At 37.7% G+C, this 20,444-nt stretch overlaps 1 protein-coding gene and 1 long non-coding RNA gene across 5 annotated transcripts in view; one reads left to right on the top strand and one right to left on the bottom strand.

The window, feature by feature from the left end:
• LOC106502364 overlaps positions 1-20,444 on the bottom strand; it is a 201,264-nt gene that overhangs the window by 8,204 nt on the left and 172,616 nt on the right. Inside the window, exons 4-6 of the long non-coding RNA XR_001918287.1 lie at positions 5,969-6,038; positions 2,683-2,860; positions 392-460 (exon numbers count right to left, since the gene is read on the bottom strand). This is a non-coding gene — a long non-coding RNA (uncharacterized LOC106502364). The remainder of the gene's footprint in view (positions 1-391; positions 461-2,682; positions 2,861-5,968; positions 6,039-20,444) is intronic.
• Positions 1-20,444, top strand: part of SGCD (sarcoglycan delta) — a 1,076,456-nt gene that overhangs the window by 1,040,038 nt on the left and 15,974 nt on the right. The window lies entirely within an intron of this gene.

Below are 20,444 nucleotides of genomic sequence, written 5' to 3'. Positions count from 1 at the left end.
AACTAGTAAATTTCTTTAGAACAGTGCTCTATATTTAATCAATTAATATTTGATTAATGGCAGATGTGATAGAATGCAGACAGACCAATACTATCCTCTGGTCAATTCTCAAAGACAGAGTGATTCAAAATGTTGGTAAAAATTCAGATGACATGATAATGTCAGAATAGTGGTATTTCCAGGTACATATATGCTAGCATATACTTAAGCATACTGCAAAGAATAAAAACCTTGAATTAGAGTTAAGTTCGAATCCCATCTCTGTTGCTTACCTGTATTTTCTATAAGGTAAATAGATCCTTTTTCTTCCTCTATCTCATTCCATAAACAATAACAATATTATATATTTTAAGCCACAGACTAAGTAAGATTATATGTATAAATTACCTACCTCACTGGCCAACAGGGAAGGTAATCAATGTAGTTCACTTGATGAATCACCTTCTTTTATAGAAGTTTCCTTTACAAAGTGAAAATACAGAAAGAAGGCAGTTTGAGGAGATCAGAACAAGTAAAAATTTTCGCTTTATCTTATGAAGTTACTTGACTGCATTGACAAATAGCTAACGTCTTTGAACTCAAAATGTTCCAGGGACTGTTCTCAGTGTTTTACCATCAGTATCTCATTTAATCCTCCCCCAAAGCCTGTAAGGTCTGTACTAATATTATCGTCAGATGGCAGAGGCTAAACCAAAGCTTGGAGAACTTTTTGAAAACCAAAAGATCATCAGAAAGAAAGAAAAATGACTTCCTGACAAATACCAAAGTCTTTTCTAAAACCCGTGGTGGCCTGATACCATAGAATGGGAAGGAAGCAGTTGACCAAGGTGGATAGATTTTTCTTTGCTCAGATACTGGGGCTTCTCATAGTCATGATACTTTCTTCATGTCTCCCCTCCTAATTTCTTACTTAGATAATAGCCTATAAGGACAAAGTTTTTGGAAGAGATGGAGCCGCTTCAAAGGCTTAGCCTTAGTAAAAGCCTGCTTCTTTATACCAGCAGCCTCCAGACAAGGCTCTTTGAAATAGTAGTTATTCATTTGTTAGCCAACAGGTGGCCCACTAGTTACCTAAGAGCATTATTTTTTCAACTTCACTGTGCACAACAGCATGTGACCTTATCCAATTACCCCAGGATTCAATGACATTAATAAACATGCTCTAAAATCAGCTGGGTTGCAGAAACATCCCTTTTATTGTAGGTTAGCACCATATTACCTGATGATTAATGTTGTCTAACCTGGGGAACTATATTGCAGTGAAGTTCAGGATTTATCGATAAATACGATGATAATCCTCTGTCTTTGTTTACATCGGTAATTAATGTAGTTCGGGAGGGAGCCCTTGAAACCTTGTATAAGCAAGATTTATCCCCATTGGAATAGACTGCAGCCATATGTCACCATTCAAAAGGTAATTGGTACATTTCATTAGAAAGTAATTGAAAAAAAGATTTATTTTAATGCCTTATAATAAATAATCTTGATAAACACTATTGTTAGCAGAGATATGTGCACCGTATAAAGATTTTGCATCAGAATATGGTATATACTACATATCATTCTTGGATTTTTCTAAGAAGTTTTTACTTTTTTGTGACTCTGAAGAAAGGATAGCCTCTTATTATGCTATTGGCTTTACTGTGGGGTCTAGACCTTCTCATTATACCTCTCTGTTCTCATGATTTTCCTTATGACAAAACCCTGGTTTATTCTATATCCCTCAAAAGACAGTCGCCCACACATATGAACAGAATGTTTCTAATGGTTTGGAGCAAGGTCCTAAGAGACTGGGCTACAAGGTCTGGCACTTTGGCTGAATGGCCATTATGATAGACATATGCCTTAGGATTTTAGAAAGCATTGAACAAGTTGATGTACACAAAGGCTTTAAACAACTTCTTGTTATACAAGAGACACTCAGTGAATGCTGTGGTGGTTTAGTCACTAAGTCGTGTCTGACTCTTGTGATCCCATGGGCTGCAGCCTGCCAGGCTTCTCTGTCCACGGGATTCTCCAGGCAAGAATACTGGAGTGGCTTACTGTTTCCTTCTCCACAACGAATGGTATACTTAGTATGCTTAGTATGATTACCATCTCTCTCAGGGTCTTGCTATCCTGAGCCTTTGAGGAGACATCTTGAGTTCCAGGGTGTGCTTTTATTTAAATTGCATTGTAAAATCAAAGGTAGTTTTTTATCAGCATTTTTCCCCCGTTTCCATTTTGTTATGTGATGAAAATAAACAAGAGCATGATAAACAGAGAAATGTGCACCCTTCTCAATACTAGCCATGACTATAAAGACCTTTTCACTCCCAACTAAAAAGTCTGTGAGGTTAAAAACAGATCAATAATTATTCTGAGAGTTTTATGACTTTGTGAGTTACTTATACAGAGTAATACAATCCTACTTAGTTCCTCATCTCAGTTTGTTGAGAGCAAAATAATCCCCAAAGCCATCTGCAGATTAAGATAAAATCATGCTTTTAACAGAGGCCCAACTGAAATAGCAAAACAATGGCAGAAGGGAAGTGAATTAAATAATTCTCTTTCTACATCCCTGATAATCAAGCCATCTTCACAAACTTTTCTCTGCCTATCACAACTGTATCATGAAAGAATAGTTCAGACCTGTGCTATATAATCATAGCTCTATAAAGTGACTGTTAGAATCCTCATTACCTTTATTTTATACCTGGGGAAGGTGAGCTCTTATCCAAGATCATACAGTCACTGTGTGGAATGTCAGGCTCCAAATTCTGTGTCTCCTTACTCTGTTTATTTCAGTGCTGTGCTTCTCAAATTAGGATTCAGCACAGCATAGGACAAAGTTGACATATCTTCCTGGAGAATGTTTTGCCTAAAAATTTTAAGGTAGAAATCAAATTATTATACATTAAATCACTATTTTTCCATTAAATAGGGATATTTTATACTACAAAATGCACTAAATTATATTCCTTTCAAAGATACATGCAAGAAATGTCAAAGAAACACTGGACTTTTAGTGGGTCCTGTGCCCCACAGAAAAGTATGAATCCTCTATAATAATAATTCAGTGGAAGGCTTTGAGAAGGCTATCTTGAAGCCAAATGGTCCTGGTTACCTGAGTCCCACCTCTGAGAGTCAATACCTGGGTAGCCTTGCGCGGATCATTCCACTTTACGGAACCTCATTTGTTTAACAGGAATTCTACCACATACTGCTTAGGAAGTCCTAAGGATTCCCTAGACCATGTGAAAATCCAAAAGCATAATAGGTGTTCAGTATATAGTGAAAGCGTTAGTCACTCAGTTGTGTCCATCTGCAACCCCGTGGACTGTAGCCCACCAGGCTCCGCAGTCCATGGGATTTCCCAGGCAAGAATACTGGAGTGGGCTGCCATTCCCTTCTCCAGGGGATCGTCCCAACCCAGGGATCAAGCCCAGGTCTCTTACATTGCAGGCAGATTCTTTACCATTTGAGCCACCAGGAAAGCCCCAGTACATAGTATCATCATTATTAAACATACACAAATCACTCTCAAAACATGCCCTCTGGTTTGTTCAGCCACTGGTTCCCACATAATCCCCAAGCTAACTACTCTTGAGCCCAAGAAAGAACCACTGGCCCCTCTCCATTTTGCTTTCAAAACTATTTCTAGGAGGGATTGGGGGCAGGAGGAGAAGGGGACGACAGAGGATGAGATGGCTGGATGGCATCACGGACTCGATGGACGTGAGTCTGAGTGAACTCCGGGAGTTGGGGATGGACAGGGAGGCCTGGCGTGCTGCAATTCATGGGGTCACAAATAGTCAGACACGACTGAGTGACTGAACTGAAGGTATTATTTTGACTAAAAGGGAATCCCTAAAATGAGTTGTGAAAAATTCCAAAGTATGTAAACTAGGTATTAACTAGCTTATTTATTTTATGGCTGGACCCAAAATAGAAAATTTCAATTAAAACCATATAGAAAACCATTCACTTTAAATCTATGTTATCTAAAGGGTTTCTGCAATGGCTCAGCAGGTCAAGACTCCACTTGCAATGCAGGAGATGTGGGTCAGATCCCTCAGTTCAGAAGATCCTCTGGAGGAGGAAAATGGTAATCACTCCAGTGTTTTTTAATTACATTTATCTATTTTTAATTAAAGGATAATTGCTGTGCAATATTGTTTTGTTTTCTGCCAAACCTCAACATGAATCAGCTATAGGTATACATATGTCCCCTCCCACCTCCCTCCCCTCTAGGTTGTTACAGTGCCCCAGTTTGATTTCGCTGAGTCATACAGCAAATTTCTATTAGCTATCTATTTTACACATGGTAATGTACATGTTTAGAAAACCCCATAGACAGAGGAGCCTACAGTCCAAAGGGTCGCAAAGAGTCAGACACAACTGAGCAACTGAACCGACACACATTATCTAAAATGCCTTTCAACACAAAGCACTCCGTAAGTTTTTATTATAATTTACTTTTACCCCCAAGCCCTAACACTTCATCCTGTTACTGTAATGTTCATTCACAGTCAATAAAGGCAGTTTTAGAGTAGCATTTAGACGTATGCTTTCTGGTGCGAGAGCTGCGGTTGAAACATCTCTGCTGCTTCCTCCTAGTGATGTAACCTTAGGCTTATCATCCCCCCCAGAAACTCACTTTCAAACCAGGATCATTAACAATAATGCTGTAATGACGTCCTTCTAGAATTGTTTTACTGAGCACAGTTCCTAGAACACATGGTACATATGCAATATTTTTTAGCTATACTTTTATATAAAATATCTTTTACAAAATTAAATGAATTAAGCATAGTTATTCACATATGAAACATTAACTTTCACTTTTTAGTCTTCTAGGAACTATGTAGCTCCCCTGTAGGTCCCCACAGATAGAGGTTCTCGTGGATGCATGCTCAGTTGCTTCACTCGTATCCAACTCTTTATGACCCCATGGACTGTAATTATCCTGGCAAGAATACTGGAGTGGGTTGCCACTTCCTCCCCTAGGGGATCTCCTCCACTTGCACACAGATTCTTTACCACTTCAGCCACCTGGGAAGCCCAGAGTTTTCCTGTACAACATGTAAACAAACAGATACAGAGAATTCTTTAAGATGTCTACTGACTGTTAGCACTGAGGATGAAGATATCGTCACAACTTCACTCAGGGTAGGAGAGCTCTTTCATGATAATCATATCAGGTAACACACTCATTTGCTATTCATCTTCCAAAATCTGTAATAAGGTATATTTTAGGGCTGAGCAAGGCAGCCTTCCCTTTGCTGCCCCAGTCTCCTCGTTGTGTGCGAGAGACCAGGTCCCCATGGCCATGTAGCAAGTTAATGCTAAGGGGCTGAACTGACTTCCAATTCTGATCAAAGCTAGTGATTTCATTTAAAGGAGAAATCTAAATAATATTTCTTAATTTTCATTCTTAATTAAAATAACTGACAGCTTAGCTCTTTGTTGCACATGGAGTCAGGTTAGCTGCACGGGTCGTTAAACGTTCTGAGAGCATTAGGTCTTATTGAAAAGACTGGAAAGTTATTACTCATTAATAGTGTGGAAATGTTCATCATTTCTTTGATATGCAAATCAATTACTTGGTTTTTATCTCACTTGAGAAAGAATCTCCAAATGCAAGGAATATAATATTTTCGAGATGGTAGGATGCAGAACTAGAGACAGTTTCTCTGGAAAGAGCAATTATGATGTCTGCAGTTTTATATGCAGTCAACTTGGAAACCTCAGGTTGTGAGAAACGCGATTTCCTGCAAAATCCAAGCATCTAATCACCATTCAGAAGCACATGTTAGATTCCTAATGCACAATATTTGTGATCAGTTTTTACCTCTGGCAGAAGTAACTGACAAATTCTACCCAAACCTGTCAAGAGTTTTCCCCTCTCAAAGTCACTGACATTTTAGTAAATCTTAAAACAGGAAAAATAGAGTATGGAAGAAAAATGGACTTCTAGGTCACTTACCTTTGAAATTTTTGACATCCAAGCCTTTTTCAAAGTCTGCATGGGGCCACTGTGTAAACCAGGATGTCTCCTATGGATAATGAAATGTTAAGAAACCCAGAGGGGTTTAGGGGAGGGAAAAATGGAAAAGGAATCATCTATTCTAACCAGTTTAGGAGTGGAAATGAATAGGTATTTAATTTTTATCTGGATAAATACAGTAATATAAGCTATCACCACAGCCTATGTACTTGATGAAAATGTCATCATCTATATTTCCACATTTAAGCTTCCCAACAGTCTTGGAAGGGAGATACTCTCATCCCTACAGAATATGAGAAACTGCTGAGCCTCAAAAAGGCTTAGTTAGGGACTTCCCTGGCAGCGCAGTGAAGACTTTGCTGTGTAGGGGTTGCTGGCTTGACCTCTGGTCGAGGAGCTAAGATCCCACATGCTTCAGGGCCAAAACAAACAAACAAAAAAAAACATAAAACAGAAGCAGTATTGTAACAAATTCAATAAAAACTTTGGAAAAGTAGGTAAGCCTTTTTTTGTTTTGTTTTAATCAAACACCCATCAGATGGAGGTGCTTGGACTCAAAATCATGATTCTAAAGCTCAAGCTTTAAACATTATCCTTTATTCCTATCCAAGAAAGATTAAAATATTTAAGAGGGGGAGCTATGGCCTTCATGGACAATCTAAAAGGAACATATTACATGAAACCAACTACAACCCTAATAGGACAAGTCAGAATGGGGTAGTTACTAGCAAAATGGGCCACAAACTGAGGGAGAGAGAGATATAAAATTTGGTTTGGGTCTAAACTCAGTATGAACACTCATGTGACCTCCAATTTAATGTTATTAGACTGCAATAATAAATTGTCCAGAATCATAACAAGATGGTAAGGGAAGAGTGTTTTTGTTTTTTTGTCTTGGATCTTACTCAGAACATACTCACAGCACTGTATTCAATGCTAGGTAATAGAATCTAAGAGGGACACCGATTCAACAAATAATTATTAAATGCCAGGTAACATTCTTGATGCTGGGCATAAATATAGTATAATTACTACCTTTGTAGAGTTTAGTCTAGAGCAAGAAAGAGACTGAAACAGGGAAACGGACAAGTAATTACAAATTGTCTTCAGTGGCCTGCAGGGAGGTCACTGACTGAAGGGTGAGAAGGGAACAGACATACAAAGGAGCATAATGGAGGATGGACAAATGGCTCTACCAGCTGTCCAGGGGCACAGGGAGGTCTCAAGTCCACAGGAAGGTCTTGTTGAAGAAAACCGCAGAATAACTAGGATGCTTGTTTTATAATGTGGAGTACCACTATGGAGACTCCATATTACATCACTGGGTGAGACCTCCACGCAGTACATGGAACTAATTTTCAATGACCAGCACCGTGGACTAACCAGGAATCAGGGTGCTTGGGTTTGATCTACAACTCTCTAGGCATGTGGCTTGGACCATGACTTTTTTTTTTTTTAGAAATGGATGAATTTTACTTAGTTTCCCTTTGAGACTTTAACAGAAAATGGTGCGATCCCCTACTTACACTTTTCTAAATTGGATGAAAATTGCTTTACAATGTTGTATTGGTTTCTGCTGTACAACATCACAAATTGGTCATAACTAAATGTACCTTCCTCCTTCAGCCTCCATCCTATCCCTCAATATCATCACAGAGCACCAGGTTGGGATCCCTGTGCTATACAGCAGCTTCCCACTTATTGTCTATTTTACACATGGTAATCTATATATGCTAATGCTACTTTCCAAATTCATTCTACCCTCTCCTTCAACTGTGTCCACAAAAGACACTTGTACCCCAATGTTCATTGCAGCACTATTTACAATAGCCAGAACATGAAAGTAACCTAGATGTCCATCAACAGATGAATGGATAAAGAAGTTGTGGTACCTATACAACGGAATATTACCCAGCCATAAAAAGGAATGAATTTGACTCGGTGATAGTAAGGTGGATAAACCTAGAGCCTATTATACTGAGTAAAGTAAGTCAGAGAAAAACAGGTATCATATATTAACACAAAACTCAGCAGTCACCACAGGATTGGAAAAGGTCAGTTTTCATTCCAATCCCAAAGAAAGGCAATGCTAAAGAATGCTCAAACTACTGCACAATTGCATTCATCTCACATACTAGTAAAGTAATTCTCAAACTTCTCCAAGCCAGGCTTCAACAATACGTGAACCGTGAACTTCCAGATGTTCAAGCTGGTTTTAGAAAAGGCAGAGGAACCAGAGATCAAATTGCCAACATCCACTGGCTCATCAAAAAAGCAAGAGAGTTTTAGAAAAGGCAGAGGAACCAGAGATCAAATTGCCAACATCCACTGGCAAAAAAGCCAGAGAGTTTCAGAAAAACATCTATTTCTGCTTTATTGACTATACCAAAGCCTTTAACTGTGTGGATCACAATAAACTGTGGAAAATTCTGAAAGAGATGGGAATAGCAGACCACCTGACCTGCCTCTTGAGAAACCTATATGCAGGTCAGGAAGCAACAGTTAGAACTGGACATGGAACAACAGACTGGTTCCAATTAGGAAAAGGAGTACGTCAAGGCTGTATATTGTCACCTTGCTTATTTAACTTACATGCAGAGTACATCATGAGAAGAAGAAGCACAAGCTGGAATCAAGATTGCCGGGAGAAATACCAATAACCTCAGATATGTAGATGACACCGGCCTTAAGGCAGAAAGTGAAGAAGAACTAAAGAGCCTCTTGATGAAAGTCAAAGAGGAGGAGAGTGAAAAAGTTGGCTTAAAGTTCAACATTCAGAAAACTAAGATCATGGCTTCTGGTCCCATCACTTCATGGCAAATAGATGGGGAAACAGTGGCAACAGTGACTGACATTATTTTTTTGGACTCTAAAATCACTGTAGATGGTGACTGCAGCCATGAAATTAAAGATGCTTCCTCCTTGGAAGGAAAGTTATGACCAACCTAAACAGCATATTAAAAAGCAGAGACATTACTTTGCCAACAAAGGTCCATCTAGTCAAGGGTATATGGTTTTTCCAGTAGTCACATATGGATGTGAGAGTTGGACTATAAATAAAGGGCCAAAGAGTTGAGGCTTTTGAACTGTGGTGTTGGAAAAGACTCTAGAGACTCCCTTGGACTGCAAGGAGATCCAACCAGGCCATCCTAAAGGAGATCAGTCCTGAATATTCATTGGAAGGACTGATGTTGAAGCTGAAACTCCAATACTTTGGCCACCTGATGTGAAGAGCTGACTCATTGGAAAAGATCCTGATGCTGGGAAAGATTGAAGGCGGAAAGAGAAGGGGACGACAGAGGCTGAAATGGTTGGATGGCATCACTGACTCAATGGACATGAGTCTGAGTGAACTCCAGGAGTTGGTGATGGACAGGGAGGCCCTGCATACTGCAGTCCATGGGGTCGCAGAGAGTCAGACAAGATTGAGCAACCGAACTGAACTTGACTGAACAGAATGTAGAAAAGATACTGATGAACCTATTTGCAGGAAAAGAATGGAGATGCAGACATTGAGAATGGAGCATGACATCTGACCTCTCTGAATCTCCCTGGGGCTGGTAGTGAATACCAGATGGTATTAAGTATATGAAAAGCACCCAATATGCAGGGCTTAAAATATGCATTTGCTAATGGCATGTGAATCTCATTATGTTGCTAAAACTTGACATTGGGCTTTCATTTGAGACCTCTGAGGTTACTTTGAATCGCGCTATGTAAAAGAATGACTCAAAAATACAGGGTGAGTCACAGTGGTTTTTAGGAAACTGAAGTCAGATGTCACATCAACTGAAAATGAAAGATTTTCAGTTTAAAATTATCCCATCAGTTGAAAATTCAATTATGAATTTTCAAGTTGACAATAGAATGGGCCACGGTGTTTAACATGATGGAACCCAATACTATGCTCTGAAAGTTGTCAAGTATCAAAATCTCTCTCAGCATTAATTTAAATGGCCCATTACACTGATTCAAATCAGGTTCTTGAGAATTACTGTTGGTTCATTAGTGTTTCTCAAATAGCCCAACTGAAATATGGGAGTGATTTTTAAAGCACTTTTCTTTAAGTAGGAATTTAACTTTGAGCTCTTAAAGATTCAGTGAGAGCTAATGAACTTAAGATCAATGAAGAAATTGTTTGACAGTTACACACATTCTTTGAGTAATGAAATCCCACTGATTGAAGTTTCATATATATAATATCATTGGATAAGCAACAGAGAAATGCAGTTGCTCAGATAGTACAATGGGCCCATTAAGTAGGCACTGAGGTTTCCATTTATTAACTTAGCTGCTCTGGTCCCAGCCTGAATTACTAACTATTCTGTTCTCATCAGTAGGATGGTAGGGTTCCATAGTAAAGGTTGTCTACCTACAACTCACGCATAGATCTGCTAAGTCAGTGGTTTTCAACCATCATGACATCAATGTCTCAGCATTCTCATTTAGTTTGTGTGGGCATGACCCAGGTTTTGAACGCTCCCCCATGTGGTTCTTACCAGATTGAAATTTCCTAGTCCCTGACATCAGCCAATCCAAGAACTCCCTAAAAGCAGTTTGTTTAACCAAAATGCCACAAACTGTATGTTCTCTCCCACCAGTTCTTTCTAAGTCATTTTCCTTTCTATTATAAGTTTGTATTATACTTTTCCTCAAACTTAGAACATACACAGTCATTTTAGGTGTTGGTGTCACTGTGAATCTTGTTTCCTAAGAAGGACAGGGGTGCTAACCTTCTATTTCAGTTACCACATACATTACTTGGTTTTTATGATGTTTCGAAGGTCATTCCCCAAAGTAACAAAAGCCACTGTTTCCATTCTCTGAGGATGGGAACAAAATATGATCTAAACACTTGTCTCGGTTTGGAAGTGATTAACGTAGATACTTATGATGAAGGAAATGAAAACAAGAAATCTGGATAAATAATCACTGTTTCTACAAAAACAATTTCAACAAAAAATGAGCTTGAAACGGGGAGAACAAACTGATAATGCCAAGCGCAAATAAATTATTCTCTGAGATTTAAAAACAGACCTGTGATAGCATTTAAAGTTTTGTGGGTATTTTTGATTCATGGCATTCCCAAATATCACCACCCCATGTTTCACAAGTCCTTGAAATGAAATTTGAGCAGAGAAGAGGAGGTTTCAAATCCATGCAGAAATGGTGCCAGAAAAAAGCGGGTTTTGACAGAGAAAACATCTTTCCAGGGTTTTATTAACCAAAGAGACGCAACCAGTTTTTCTCCTTGTCATATTCCCTGGCCGCACTAGACCTACGAAACCATGTCAGAGGGGAACCAGGAGAGTCTGGGTACTTTGGACTCTGGTCAGGACTTTTCTTTGTCCCCAGCTATAGAGAGAGATGATTTCAGAGGACACCATCCTGACTTGGCCAGAACAATAGTTCCTAGTCTCACCAGCCAAGCCAACTCAGCTGCCACTCCATAGAAGTGGACTGTTTAGGAGTGTATAAGCAACTATACCATTGCCACAGCAACACAGATATACACCAACCATGATCAAACATGCCTCTCACTTTTCCGTCTCTAGCCCTGTAATCCACCTGGTCACTTGATGTTCTCAAACACCTTCAAATCAACTTCTCTAACACTCAACTCACAAGACACTGTAAGTGTCCTTTTTACATTGTTCCCTATCTTTGTGGCTGACCATCACCAAATGCTAGAAATCATCCTTGATGCTGATTTGGGTATGATGATGAAATGAGTCTTCTCCCACCTGCATAACCACAGACTCCTATCTCCTTTTCTTGCACTGATAAAAGAATGAAATTAGAACATTGTTTAACACCATACACAAAATAAACTCAAATTGGACTAAAGATCTAAATGTAAGACTAGATACTATAAAACTCTTAGAGGAAAACATAGGCAGAACACTTTGACACAAATTACAGAAATATCTTTTTTGATCCTTCTCCAAGAGTAATGGAAATAAAAACAAAAAGAAACAAATGGATCCTAATTAAACTCAAAAGCTTTTGCACAGCAAACCATAAACAAAATGAAAAAACAACCCACAGAAAATATTTGCAAATGATGGGATCAACAAGGGATTAATCTCCAAAACTTACAAACAGCTCAGCTGGCTCAATGTCAAAAAGAACAAGCAACCTAATAAAAAATGGGTGGAAGATCTAACTAGACATTTCTCCAAAGAGGACATACAAATGACCAAGAAGCACATGACAAGATGCTCAACATAATTATCAGAGATATGCAAATCAAGAGAGATATCACCTCATACTAGTCAGAATGGCCATCATTAAAAAATCTTCAAACAATAAATGCTAGAGAGAGTGTGGAGAAAACACTGTTGATGAGAATGTAAATTGTTACAACCATTAAGGAGAACAGTATGGAGGCTCCTTAAAAAGCTAAAAATAGAGCTATATAATCTAGCAATCCCACTCCTAGGCATATATCAGAGAAAACCATAATTTGAAAAGATACATGAATACCAATGTTCATTTAAGCACTATTTACAATAGCCAAGATGTGGAAGCAACCTAGGTGTCCATCTACAGATGAATAAGGAAGATGTGGTATATACACACAATGGAATATTATTCAGCTGTTAAATGGAATGAAATAATGCCATTTACAGCAACGTAAATGCACCTGGAGATTATCATACTAAATTAAGTAAATCAGAGAAAGACAAATATCATTGTAACTCTTATATGTAGCTAGTCACTAGAACCTCTTGGTGATTTAGTCACTAAGTCGTGTCCAACTCTTGTGGCCCCATGGACTGCAGCCCACCAGGCTCCTCTGTCCATGGGATTTTCCAGGCAAGAACACTGGAGTGGATTGCCATTTCCTTCTCCAGAGGATCTTCCCAACCCAGGGATAGAACCCAGGTCTCCTGCATTGCAGGCAGATTCTTTACCAACTGAGCTATGAGGGAAGCCCAACTCTTATATATAGAATCTTAAAAATGATACAAATAAATTTATTTACAAAAGAGAAACAGACTCACAGACTTAAACAGTTATCAGAGGGAGTGAGGGGGGTGGGGAAGGGATAGATTGGGATTGGCATGTACACACTAATATATTTAAAATAGGTAATTAGCAAAGACCTAGTGTATAGCACAAGGAACTCTGCTCAGTACTCTGTAATAACCTAAATGGGAAAAGAATTTGAAAAAGAATATATATATGTATAAGTGAAGCATTTTGCTATACGCCGGAAACTAACACACTGTTAATCAACTATATTCCAATATAAAATTTTTTTTTAATGGAAACACTGAGAAACATTTCTTAACATAAGAAATGAAAATAATTATTATTTGCCAACCTTTAAAGGAGAGTTGATTTTACTCTACAGTTTCCAAGTCCATCAGTTGAAAAGCCAGAAACCTGGACCTCTAGAGTACAGTGGTAGAGTAGTGCAAGTCCTTTGACCAGTTGTTCTGGTTGAAAAGAATTAAAACCAATGGCAAAAATACTTTTAAAATATGTTAAATGTATTCATGAGCTAGAAATGATGTATTGGTCACAGTCCAAAAGCTAAAACATAGGACCCCAGAGAAGTAATCTGAGCATGGAAATCACCCATAACTTTATAGATTTTACTGAACTAGATGAAATTCAGCTTGTTTTATGGACTGAGGGAACATGGGAACATGAGAAAAATCTGTGTCCACTGAATGGAAGTAATCCATTTAGAGATACCACAGATTTAAATGGGACCCCAATGTACCAAACCCTCAATGTACAGATGAAACAGAATTCAGCCTACCTGGTCTTGCCCTCCTCTGACTTTTCCACCCTGAGGATTGCAAGGGAAATAGCCAGTTTTTAAATTCAGCACTGGAGAGAAAAATTTCTCCAAGGCTTGGTAACTTCCAATTGACCCTCCCTCTGCCTCAATTCATATTACCTGGTTGGTTCCGAGACCTCAAGGAAAGAAATTAGTTTACACTAGGCCCAAACTTAAGGTGGCATCAGTGACCAATGGAAACAGATGCAAACCCTCTCTAGAGAAAATCACCTTAAAAGTAGGTCTCTGATAACTTCAGCAAATTAAGATCCAAGACACAGAAAGCCACAGAGGCAAAAAGTATGGAATGTCCTCAGAAGCAAGGCACCATGAGCAAGAGAGCATTGAAACAGGCAGCCAATTTAGATTCACAGAAGTTTCCAACATGAGAATTAGCAGAGAAAATGTAAAGTAATATGTTCACTATGAGTAGAGAAACAAAAGAGAATTGAAAGAATAAAAAACAAAGGAATATAAAAACGGCTAACAACTGAGCAATAGAGATTTTCTAAAAATGAAAATATAATCTCAAAAAGCAACACTCCACTGGATGTGATGAAAAATAATAAAAAGAAAATTAAACGAACATGAGACTGTGTCTAAAGAATCATCCAGGAAGCAGAGAGGCAGAATAATGCGAATGTCTAATCCAAGATTCAGCATGAAAAGAGAGAGAACAGAGCAAAACCAATTTTCAAAGACGTATCAGCTGAGTGTTGTTCAGAAGTGATGAAAGACACAAAACTACAAATTTAGAGAGTAGAAAAAAATTCAGGGAGAGTAAATAAAATTAAATCCACATCTAGGCACATCAAAATAACATTGCAAAAGAGCATCTGGAGAGAAAAGAACAAATGGAAGTTCTAGAACTGAAGATAGATTGACAGCTGACTACTTAATCACAATAGTGAGAACCAGAATACAGAGGAATAATCCTCAGTTCCTGAGAGAAAATAAACTATCAGCACAGCCTGACGCATCCAAAGAAAAATCTCTTTTACCAAAGAAGGTGGATTAAAAAATTATTTCAGAAAAATAAAACTGAGGATTTGCCCCAGCAAACTCTCACTAAAAGAAAATGTCAAAAATTTTCTTGATTTTAAGAAAGGGAGGTTTATGAAGACAGAAAAAATAAAGATAGAAAGTGGAAATGCATATTAATAGATCTGCATAAACATTGAATAAGCAATAATCTGGCTGGATTAAACAACACAGAACCGAAATACCTAATAGTACATACAGATAAATCAAGAATATCTGGATTGTTACATTTTAAAAGAAAATCCATTAAAGACTCAATATTATTAAGGTATCCACTCTCCTCAGAACTGATCTCTGGATTCAACACAATCGCAATCAAATTGCCAACAGGCCTTTAAGATGTATGGAAAAGGAAAGAATCTAGAAAAGCTAAACCAATGTTTTCCTTTTGCAAAAGCTAAAGGGCTCATTTTAGCTAATGCTGACTTCTTCCAAAGTTGTATCAAACAAGACAGTCTGGTGTTAGCATAAGGATGGACAGGGAGGCCTGGCATACTGCGGTCCATGGGGTCGCAAAGCGCTGGACACGGCTGAACAACTGAACTGAACTGAGGCAAATAGATAAATGGAATAGAGTAGAGAGTGTAAAAATAGGTCTATATAGGTATAGTTAATTGATTTTCAACAAAAGCATCAGTGCTATTCAATAGAGAAAGGATTAATTTTTTTCAGTAAATGGTGCTGGAAAAACTAGATAAACCTACTGGGGAAAAAGTGAACCTCAACTCTAAGAAACTAATTCACAATGGATTATAAATCTAGATGTAAAACTAAAACTATAAAGCTTCTAGCAAAAGACATGGAACACTAATGTATCCTTGGGGTAGGTGATGATTTATTAGGGAAGGTACAGGAGCACTAAACATAAAAATATGATAAATTGACACTCATCAGAAGACATTATTTAAAAATGAAGGAAGTCATCGATTGGGAGAAAATACTTTATACAGATAGATAAATAGATTTTAGATATATGAACATATTCGGCTATACATGCATATCTGAATTTTCTGAAAATGTACTAAAATTTCAGAGATATGTTGATATATACACACACAAAAAATTTACCTAGCATATACAGCAAATCAATAACAGAAAAACACAAATAATCCAATGGTTTCAAAAAAATTGCACAAAAGTTTTAAATAGATCTCTCCCAAAAGAACATCTTTGAATACCCAATAAAAACATGAAAAGCTGCTCAATATGATTAGTCATCAGGGAAATGAAGCTTGTAAAGAAGAATCATTTTATAGCCACTGGAATAGCTTTAATTACATCAGTATTTGTGGTAAGAATATAAAATTGCACAAGTATCTTGGAAACCAGTTTGGCAGTTTTCTTATATTAATGTATGATGGTACAAAATTCGGCAGCTTAAAAAACAAGACATTTATTATCTCAGTTTCTGTGGGTCAGAAATCTGGGTGCAATTTAGTGATGCCTCTCACTCAAGATCAATTATCAGGTTGCAGTTAAGCTGTGGGCCAGGGCTGCGATCTTTTCAAATGCTTGTCTTGAGGAAGATCTATTTATAAACACAGTTGTTGGTAAGACTCAGCTTCCTGTAGACTATTGGATTGAGGGCCTCAGTTCCTCACAGGCTAATAGGCTCCCCCATTTTCTCAGATACCTTCATAGGGCAGTGCTCAGCATAGCATCTCTTTGAGTGAGGGAATGAGAGCACAAAGCCAAGATGGAAGCTACAGTCTTTTTTTAAGCTAGTCTCCTAAGTGACATCCTGGCACACTTTACTTGTGTAGAAGCAAACCACTATGTATACTTGCTCCTTGGAAGGAAAGTTACGACACACCTAGACAGCGTATTAGAAAGCAGAGACATCACCTTGCCAACAAAGGTCTGTATAGTCAAAGTTATGGTTTTTCTAGTAGTCATGTATGGATGTGAGAGTTGGTCCATAAAGAAGGCTGAGCGCTGACGAATTGATGGTTTTGAATTGTGGTGCTAGAGAAGACTCTTGAGAGTCCCCTGGATAGCAAGGAGATCAAACCAGTCCATCCTAAAGGAAATCAACCCTGAATATTCATTGGAAGGACTAACACTGAATCTGAAGTTCCAATACTTTGGCCACCTGATGCAAAGAGCCGACTCATTGGAAAAGACCCTTGTCAGTGGGAAAGACAGGGCAGGAGAAGGGGGCCGCAGAGGATGAGATGATTAGATACCATTACCGACTCAATGGACATGAATTTGAGCAAACGCCAGGAGGTAGCAAAGGACAGGGAATCCTGGTGTGCTGCAGTCTCTGGGGTCACAAAGAGCTGGACTTGACTTAGCAACTGAACAACAACATATCCAGCCCACATCTAGGAGACAGAATCACCTAAAAGCATGAATACCAGGAGGCGAGGATCTTTGGGGATTATTTTAGATGCTATCTTAGCACATTTCTTAAAGACACACCTATGCTGTAACCTAACAGTTCTACTCATAGCTACTTATTTTAGAGAAATGAAAAACTATCCTCATAAAGATGTATGCAATATAGCCCCCAACTCAAAACAACCAAATATCTACTAACAAGAGACTTGATAAAGGGTGCATACTTTCAGTTATAAGCTGAATGAGTTCAGAAGAGCTAGTGTACAGCACAGTGATGACTATAGTTATTAAATAATACTGTATTATATGTTTGAAATTTGCTAAAAGAGTACATTTTAAATATTGTTATCACATGGGGGAAAAGGTAAATATGTGAGGTGATGGATAGGTTAATTAACTGCAAGAATCAGTTCACAGTATACACATGTATTAAAACATCGTGTTGTACCAATATAGACAATGTTTATCTCTTAGTAAAAGTAAAAAAAACAACCTGTGCATTTCATTGTATGTAAATTTTTCCTTAATAAAAAGACATCTGAAATTTTAAAAAAATACAGTTAATATGAGACACATCTAAAATATAACCATACAGAATGGATGATATTTAAAAGAATAATGTGTTCAAGGAAAATACTGACAAACAGTGAGAACAACTATACTAATAGGCAAAATGGTTTTTAAGACAAAAAACGTAAGAAATAGAACTATTTTATACATCGAATCCTAAGCTGGTGTGTATTTAATAACATACCTCTCCTTATAACTGATAGATCAAACAGGTATATATCTTGAGTTAATAGACATAGAACATAGCACCAACAACTGCAGAACACATATTCTTTTCAGAGAGGCATGAATATTTGTAAAAATTAACATATACTAGACCAAAAATCTAGTCTCAATTTTTAAATAATTTATTTATTAAAGAGAATATTTTCAACTATTGTAAGACTATTAGGTTAAAACTAATGAATAAGGTATACAGTAGAAATATATACTAGAAAATCTTACATATTTAGAAATTAAGGAAAGTCCTTCTATAAAACTTACCAGAGGAAAAATTATACTAAAATGGCAAAATATTCACACCTATATTATTAATATTTCTTTGGTATGCTGCCCCCAGATGCATATCCTTAAATGAAAATATTAAAAATTAAGAAGGCAGAACATTTTAATTAACTAAGGTGGCAACATTTTAGAACTTACTTAGAATAATTCTGCAGTTCTATTTAGAACAAAAGACAAGGGAAATTCAAGCACAAGAAATAAGCATAACACAGGGTTGACAAAAGCAAAAGTTAGCTCTTTGAAAAGACTAATAATTGACAGCACTGCTCAAGGGGAAAAGAAGACACGAATATAAATATTTGGAACAACAAAAGACATAACTACAAATGCTGGGGACAGTTTTTAAAATGAAAATATTATAAAAAGCTTTGCCAAGAAGTTTAAACCTCTCTATGAAATGAAAAAATACCAAGAAAAGAGATAATTTGCCAAAGTCAACCTGAGAAGAAGCATAAAACATGTATAATCCTGTAATTAACTTTAAATGGAAAAATATGTCATTCAATGCCCAGGTTTCTCAATGATTTTAAATATACAAGAGGTAAATAAATCTAATCTTTCATTAAAAATTTCAGAATAAAGTGATAGAATTTGACAAAGATATTGACGATATGTAATGACGTTAGTGAAGTGAAAGTCACTCAGTGGTGTCCGATTCTTTGCGACCCCATGGACTGTATAGTCCCTGGAATTCTCCAGGCCAGAATACTGGAGTGGGTACCCTTTCCCTTCTCCAGGGGATCTTCCCAAGCCAGGGACTGAACCCAGATGGTAAAGCGTCTGCCTACAATTCGAGGGACCTGGGTTCAATTCCTGGGTCGAGAAGATCCCCTGGAGAAGGAAATGGCAACCCACTCCAGTATTCATGCCTGGAAAATCCCATGGGTCAAGGAATCTGGTGGGCTACAGTCCATGGGGTCATAAAGAGACAGACATGACTGAGTGACTTCTCTTCTCTTGCATTGCAGGTGTAATGACAGCGTTAAGGTAATACCAAAAATTGAGTGGATTATTGAAAAATTAACATAATTCACCACATTAATATATTAAGTATATTATCTCAAAATATGAAGAATACAATGGTACTTGATAAAATTCACAGTAATGAATAATAGAAACTCTTAGCAAAATAAGAATAGAAAGGGACTCTCTCATCATGATGAAAAGTATTTCAGGGGAAAAAATAAAACCCTAGAACAAAGAAGTTTTACTTAATGGTGAATTTTTTAAAGCTTTCCCTTTCAAGTCAGGAAAAGGCAAGGTTGCCCTTTCCTTACTATTAATTAGCACTGTATTGGACAGTCCTAGACAGAACAGTATAGAAAGTAAAAGAAATAAAAAGTATAAGAAATCAAAAGATATAAAACTGTCATAAAATAACTAGTGCCTACCAAGTAAACCTGGCTTGGGAAGATTCCCTGGAGAAGGAAACGGCAACTCCCCTCCAGTAATTCTTGCCTGGGAAATCCCATGGACAGAGGGACCCAGAAGAGGGACTCCATGGGTTCCAGAAGAGTCAGACATGATTTAGCAACTAAACAAGAACAAGAAAACCAAATCAACCTGTGTACAAATTATGAAAAATGAGATAATTTGTTGTTGTTCAGTCGCTCAGTCATGTCCGACTCTGTGACCCCATGGAGTGCGGCATGCCAGGCTTCCGTATCTTTCACTGTCTCCTGGAGTTTGCTCAAACTCACATCCATTGAGTTGGTGATGCCATCCAACCATCTCATCTTCTGTTGTCCCCTTCTCCTCCTGCCTCATTCACCTAGGTGTTAACTATAAGATCAACATATCGAAAACAACAAACAAAAACCTGAATCTCAATACAATAGGAAAAAGAAGTAAGTGTAAGAGAAATACTTTTTAACCAAAATATCATTTTCAGTAGCCACAAGAGATATGCTGAATCCACATAGGAAAAAAATGTCTAACTTTATTGAAGTACATCTAAGAAAACTTAGCAGAGACAGATGAATCATCATGGAGAGAACAGAAATCCAACCAAAATTACAACAGGTCTTCCTTCATTTGATGCTGAAATTAGGTAGTTAGAATAAGAAAAGGAGTCCAGGAAGGCAGTGGCTAAAAGACAAGGAAGGGAAAAGCCTCCAGCCCAATTTTGGCTCCTCTTTTTATGTTTGTTTTTTTTTTTTTTTTCTTTTTCTCCTCCCCCTGGGCCTGCCTTATGTAAATTGG

This window comes from Capra hircus, chromosome 7, assembly GCF_001704415.2.
Source record: "Capra hircus breed San Clemente chromosome 7, ASM170441v1, whole genome shotgun sequence".
In the NCBI taxonomy this organism is placed as follows: Eukaryota; Metazoa; Chordata; class Mammalia; order Artiodactyla; family Bovidae; genus Capra; species Capra hircus.
The sequence above is the reverse complement of the archived record's forward strand: the minus strand, read 5'-3'. Positions and strand labels throughout refer to the sequence as shown.